This window comes from Coregonus clupeaformis, chromosome 15 (assembly GCF_020615455.1).
Source record: "Coregonus clupeaformis isolate EN_2021a chromosome 15, ASM2061545v1, whole genome shotgun sequence".
NCBI classification, from domain to species: Eukaryota; Metazoa; Chordata; class Actinopteri; order Salmoniformes; family Salmonidae; genus Coregonus; species Coregonus clupeaformis.
The window spans coordinates 66,992,893-67,000,082 of NC_059206.1; positions in this window are offsets into that span (position 1 = coordinate 66,992,893).

Consider the following 7,190-nt stretch of genomic DNA (forward strand, 5'->3'; position numbering starts at 1 on the left):
AGAGAGAGAGAGAGAGAGAGAGAGAGAGAGAGAGAGAGAGAGAGAGAGAGAGAGAGAGAGAGAGAGAGAGAGAGAGAGAGAGAGAGAGAGAGAGAGAGAGAGAGAGAGAGAGAGAGAGAGAGAGAGAGAGAGAGCTCAGTTGGCTAGGATGGAAGGATAGGACAGAGAGTAAATCTTCACACACAGCTGTGCTATATCTCCTGTAGTAGGATACCAGGAAACTGGAGGTGATGCTGTATACTATCTCATACTCATTAATGTCATGGAACACCTACACATGACTGATATACTGTAGAGTCAACCCCCATTTGCTGTACCTGTTCACCTTCAACAGTACGTTTCCATCACACACAAACACACTATCACACACTTAGAATGGTCAACAAACAAAATATAGGTACCCCACATGTGTGCACTCTCAATGACCCCAACACACATAGACACCGTGGAGTGAGTCTTCTATCAATATTGAAGCCGTGGTCTCTGTGTATACACCTTACTATACACCTCACTGTCCCTCTCTGTGTATCTCTCTTTACTGCAGAAAGAGCTGAGGAGGGAAATGGCCGCCTCAGAAGGATTTACTCTGGTGTTTGGTTTTCTTTAATCCCTACCACTTCAGGAAGGTCTCTCCCTCTCTCTTCATCTCTCTATTTAACCTCCCTCCCTCTCTCTTTCTCTCTCTTCTCTCTGTCTCTGTCTCTCTCCGTGTCTGTCTCTCTCTCTCTCTCTCTCTCTCTCTCTTCTCTCTCGCTCTGTCTCTCTCTCTCTCCGTCTCTCTCTCTCTCTCTCTCTCTCTCTCTCTCTCTCTCTCTCTCTCTCTCTCTCTCTCTCTCTCTCTCTCTCTCTCTCTCTCTCTCTCTCTCTCTCTCTCTCTCTCTCTCTCTCTCTCTCTCTCTCTCTCTCTCTCTCTCTCTCTCTCTCTGTCTCTTTATCTCACAGAAAGTTGTAAGGTGGTGCAGATGAGCAATATCCTGTCTGAGTGTGCATGTGTTTCTTTGAGTTAAATGTCAGAGTATCACGTGTGTTTACGTTAGTGACCACAGCCCTCTGAGGCCTGGCTTACAGGAGCCATCCATGTTTATTCCTGTTGGGAATGAGGCACTGCTATAGGCAGGGGCGCATCTTTGGTTTTAGAAGTGTGGGGTACATAATTAGGCGTCCGCATGGTCCTAAAGCACAACGTAGCCTCAATTTTGTATCACATTCCAATGATAAAACTAGGGGGGGGACAAAAACGCAATTTCAGAATGTGGGGGGGCGTGTGTCCCCCGTCCCCAGTGAAAGTTGCGCCCCTGGCGGTAGGTGTACTGAACCTCTCTCACTCTCTCTCTTTCTCTCTCTTTTTTTCTCTCCCTCTCTCTGTTAGTAGGTGAAAACATACATACTTCTTCCCCATTCACAGGTGTTATCTGTGTGTGCATGTGTTTGTGTGTGTGTGTGTGTGAGCATGTGTGGGTATGTGGATTTGTCTGTATTTGTTTCCTAAGAATTGACCTTGAATGACCAGGAGGATGTCTGAATTCCCCAATCTTTAATTTAACCTCAAAACATAACTGATAAAATAATTCCAGACCATAGACTTACATGTTACTAGTCACACACAGACACACACACACACAGACACACAGACACACACACACACACACACACACACTTGATAATCTGGTTGGGTTTGACCACAATCACAAAATGCGAAAATCACACTCCCACAGCCCCAAAAGCTTTCACTATTTCACTCACACCATCGGTACACAAAAAGAGGATTATGACCACAAAGCAGTACACATTCATTTTTCCTCAATTATATTATGTTGTTTCTGAGATTTTATGTTTAGGATTCATCTTTCTGCCTGCCTCGCAAGCCATGTTGGCATACAGTCAATGTGTCCTAGTGTCAAGGTATGAGCTTTCATCACAGTGCCCATCTAGCTCCCTCTCATGGCTGAGCCTCATACTACAGTTGAGATTTTAAAGAGAAGTCAACAGGCTTTTTCTATTTTCCAAACAATATTATTCATGGCTCTCTGTGGGCACCAATGCCCATCTTTGACACACAATGTAACATCAATAGGTTTTTATTAGACTTGTAGTGTGGATGTATATACTGGGAACCTCTTGTACCCCATTAGACAATGACATCATAGGTCACCACAGTTGCCTAATGGGGCCCGAAGACCAAGACAGATGATGCTCTGGACCCAGGCATGCAATCCTCTCTATCCCTCTCTCTCTTTCTTTCTCTCTCTCTCTATTGCTTTCGTTCGTTCGCTCTCTCTCTCTCTCTCTCTCTCTCTCTCTCTCTCTCTCTCTCTCTCTCTCTCTCTCTCTCTCTCTCTCTCTCTCTCTCTCTCTCTCTCTCTCTCTCTCTCTCTCTCTCTCTCTCTCTCTCTCTCTCTCTCTCTCTCTCTCTCTCTCTCTCTCTCTCTCTCTCTCTCTCTCTCTCTCGCTCTCATACACACACGCACATTCTCTTACTCTACTTCCTCCTCCCTCACTCTGCCAAGTCTTCAATTAGGCGGCCCAGTGAGTAATTGTGTGTTGTTGATGAGTGAGCGAGCGTCGGTCATTAGGCTGGATGTGGAAAGTCTCTGCATGGGAAAGCCTTGGCGTGTTTCCCCTGTCGTGTCCAGGGTGACAGTCTGAGAGAGGGTTTCTAAACACATGCCATTGTAAACACACTCTGAAGAGGCATGCAACCAGCCCACTCAGTCTGTACAGTATGTGTCTGCCTGGACCGGAGCTCCCTGGGTTTTCATTCCCTCTGGTTGCATGGTGCATTAATGGAACCAAATATAATGGAAGATGCCAGAGAGCTGAGGTAGTCATAGGTAGGGCCAAAGACCCCCTAAGTGCTTAGAGACTAGGTGGGAATACATGTCAATTGAAGTAATTCAGATAAAACATTCTGATTTTCTCTTTCCTTTCTTGTTTTTATCTCATCATTTACACATTAATCAAGACATTGTACAGGGTCACGTTAATATTGGTCCCCCTGCCAAATCATCTCTAGTCTCTCCCTCTGCATGTAACCATGGCAATGCTGCAATACAATGCCCAATGCGAGTAGGAGACTTCACATCGTGGAGGCCAGAAGGAGACCCTATGAGAAGTTTGGCAGGAGAATGCCTCCGGTGCCCTGTTCACCCTCACCACCCCCGCCTTCTCCTGTTACACCCCCCTACACCCCCTTTTACCCCCACGCACCCCGACCTTATCAGACACATTTTTCCTGTTTGTGTTTCCTGTGTGATTACAGTTATTGTTGGAATAACAGAGAGAGAGAGACTGACAGACAGGGGACTGTACAGTAGGGAAAGCCCAGATACATGCCACAGCTGTATTGGTGGAAATATGCAAACGTGTGTAGTTCTGATTTGAAGGTTTAAGGGAAACTGCTGACATACTACTAAACTGTGGCATCATTCTACTAGTGAGAGGATTGATACATGAGCTTAGGGTTTATTATTGAGTTATCAAATGAAGAGTTTATTTCCAAAACACTATATATCCATTTTCAGAAATGTTGGCAAATGAGCTTTTATTGTTTAAAGAACTTATGAAAGAGATTGGTGTTTTTTTAAACTATCTAATCATGGTATGGGGTTGTTCAATGACATACATTTACATTTTAGTCATTTAGCAGATGCTCTTATCCAGAGCAACTTACAGTTAGTGAATGCATACATTTTTTATACTGGCCCCCCGTGGGAATCAAACCCACAATCCTGGCGTTGCAGACGCCATGCTCTACCAACTGAGCTACATCCCTGCCGGCCATTCCCTCCCCTACCCTGGACCAATTGTGCACCGCCCCATAGGTCTCCCGGTCACGGTCGGCTACGACAGAGCCTGGATTCAAACCAGGATCTCTAGTGGCACAGCTAGCACTGCGATGCAGTGCCTTAGACCACTGCGCCACCTGGGAATGTATTTGTTTAAAATCGATAATTTTAGAGTGACAAATAATCATGTTCGTTTTGCAAAACGCTATATATCCGCCTCACTCTCAGATAAATAAGTAGTACTGCTAGGTTTTACACAGTCAAATGTAAGAAATAAGTAAACATTTTATAAAGAACTGTACAAAAAATTATTCAATACAGTGTCGTGTATTGAGATTATGACGTTGTTAATGTTTTAAGTGGAACCAGAGAGGACGTTAATTTTAGTATCAAGAGGGAATGTTTTAGTGTAACGCAACATACAACAGACAGGAAGTGTGTTGTGGACAGGGGAGACTGGTGATTGGCCAGAAGAGGGAGCCCATCTTTTTGCATTGTTTATAAGTAGGGGTTAAACGATGAAAGGGCAGAGCGGCCATTCTGAGGCGTCGCTCTCCGGATGTCATGACATCTGTCACTTATGCTGTAACCGTGGGATATTAATAAAAGCCTCTAAAACATGGTGCAGCCTAAGCGGACTCTTTGTTGACAGCAATAATTGCCACCATTCACCCGATACGACAAATGGCGCCCAACGTGGGGCTGGTCTGCATCTCTCCTCTGTTTCATTCAGCCGCCAAGCTAACTCGCTTTGAAGCCATGGCCAGACAAGGGTGAGTTTTTCTTACCGGTTTGGAGCTTGTTAGGTTTGGATACTGCGTGTGTACACTGGAGGGGTGTACTATACGACCGAAATGTGCCTCATGTGGCGTTATTGCGGTCGACTAGAGTCTGTTATAATATATTCCATTCGTAAACGGCAGATAATTGGAATTTTAGAGCATCAAACGGTAGGAATTAAGTATTGGCAGTGTACAGTTAAAACAGATATGCGCATTCATTAGGGCACTGTACCGCTTAAGACCCCGGGGGGGCCATTTAGAAAATGATGGGCCGGCAAATCCGCTTGCACGATAGAATGTGCAGTCGGTGGGTTTTTAAAGAAAAACTCGGTTTGATGGGGTTTATCTGATTGTGATTATGGTTCGACTTTCGTCCGACGGGGTGTCTTATTGGGTCTAATTTCTCGGTGAAATGGTCATTAATCCACGGTAGCAAAAACGGTAGGAGAAATATGTTAAAAAGAAAATGGGCAGTGCAGGATGCGTATTTGTGTGGTAGGCCGCAGTTAGCTTAAGGCTAATGTTAATGCTAAATGCTGGAGTGTACATTGTACATAGCGGCTAATGCTAAATGCTAATTGTGTTGTGTGCTACATGCTAACGTGTCCTTAGAGGGCCATTGCGATGGATTAAAGCCTCTTAAATTTGTTTGTATGTGGGTGGAATTCAGAGTTCTACGCAAATGTGAGCTCTGTTATGTGTAATTGTGTGAGTATAAGGTATAAAATAGTGAAGCTGTAGCGTAATGCTATCGGTCTAGTGTTTGGGAATCGTATCATTGAATGCATTTGCGCATGCGTTTAATTTTATGACACTACACTACAAAACGTGGGAGTTGTAGTTTATGGCATGAGATTAGGACACGTTTTGGTTTACGGTACTAAACTACAACACGTTTTTGCTAATGGGTCATATTTCTGTTGGGGGCTGCAGGGAGACAGAGAAACACACAGACAAAGAGAGATTTTAACACGAATCTTATAGTTTTAAAGCGGCTGGTGTTTGAACATGAAACTATTTGTTGAGATGTAGTGAATTTATAAATTAGGTATATGTTGACATAATGAATTAAATTAAATGACGGATTAAAATAAAATAAAAATGTTTTTGAGCGATCTATTTAGTCCTGAGTTAAATGACGGATTAAAATAAAATACGTAATGAATTAAATTAAGTCTTAGAGCGAATATGAGTGGGGGAATATTGAATATGCTTGAAATAACTCAGTGATTGCATTAACTACTAAAATCTTTTCCTGTGTCTCTGTTCTTTTGTCATATGAGAGGAACGATAAGCGAGAGGAGAGAGGAGATACAGGAAGTGCTGACGTGACATCACGTGACGCGGCAGAGGATCAAGTCAAAAAGGTTTTGAGACTGGGCTGGTTACAAAATATTTGATGTTATGACAATTTCACATAGGCTTGGCAAACTGATTCATTAAAAATTGCATTTTGGAGGCTATGTGCATCACTTGGGTTAATTACAGTTGTGTTGGGAATCAAGGACTGACATTATTCTGTAAATTTAAGATAATTAGGTGCTTATAGAGCAAGGGGTTACAGGCTTTGTTTTTGGGATTGCTTTGAAGTTGACTAACTTACATTTACTTGCATTTGATGGGTTGTGGTAAGATAGCCACCACTAATTGATAAATTGGTGACATAGGATATAGGAATAAAAATTGGTTTTAATTATTCATGATTTTTAATTGATTTATTTAAAAAAAAAAGTTGTTTGGGCTATATTAATAATTGAAGGGGGGAAGCCATAGGCTATATAGGCTAAAATAAAATAGTTCATATTAAAGGAATATAAAAGAGTAGTTACAATGGGGAGAAAGGACAGCAAGGCTATGAAAGTCATTACACCGGTTGATATAGTGAAAAATTAGTAATCCTTTAACTAAAGTAGTGTTAGGAAAACTAATGGCAGAAGTTAGTACACCTTTCTCACATACGGATTCAGCAAAAAGACACCCACCTTACGAGAAGGAAGTAGAGCTTAGGGATGTTTATCCTCAGCTTCCGGTGATCATCCAGGAGGGTGATTGTTGCATCAGAGATGAAGATGAACAAATAATAGATAGAGGACAAGCAGAAACGACAATGAAGATGAATCCAAAACTCCAGAAGGAAGAAAAACCGAGATGTCTGGAAACTAAGAGAAGAATGAGGTTCGGAAAGATGAGGATGAAGATACAGAAGGAGAAAACCTGCTGAGAAAATAATCCCAAGAATTGGAGGAGAAGAAGAATACATTGAGGCCAAGCAGCTGAAGAAAAGTAAGAAGATGATGGAAGATGATATTTTGAGGACAAAACTTAGAATATAAGCTTTTGAAGAATCCTGATATGTCAACAGCAAGAAAGAACAGCATCAAGAAACTCAGAAAACTCAATCATACAACTGGTGGAGAAGAGAAGCTTTGGTTATGAAGAATCAGAGTGAACCAAATCAACAATCACTACTACAGCTTCAACTGAACAATATCAAATGCAATGTACCAGCCACCAAGGGGGGTACCAGATGTTCCATATCCACAGCCAGTTTCTGGACAGACACAGAATTGGAGAGGAAGAGGACGAGAAGGCTTAGAAGGAGGAGGAAGATTTCAGCTACACT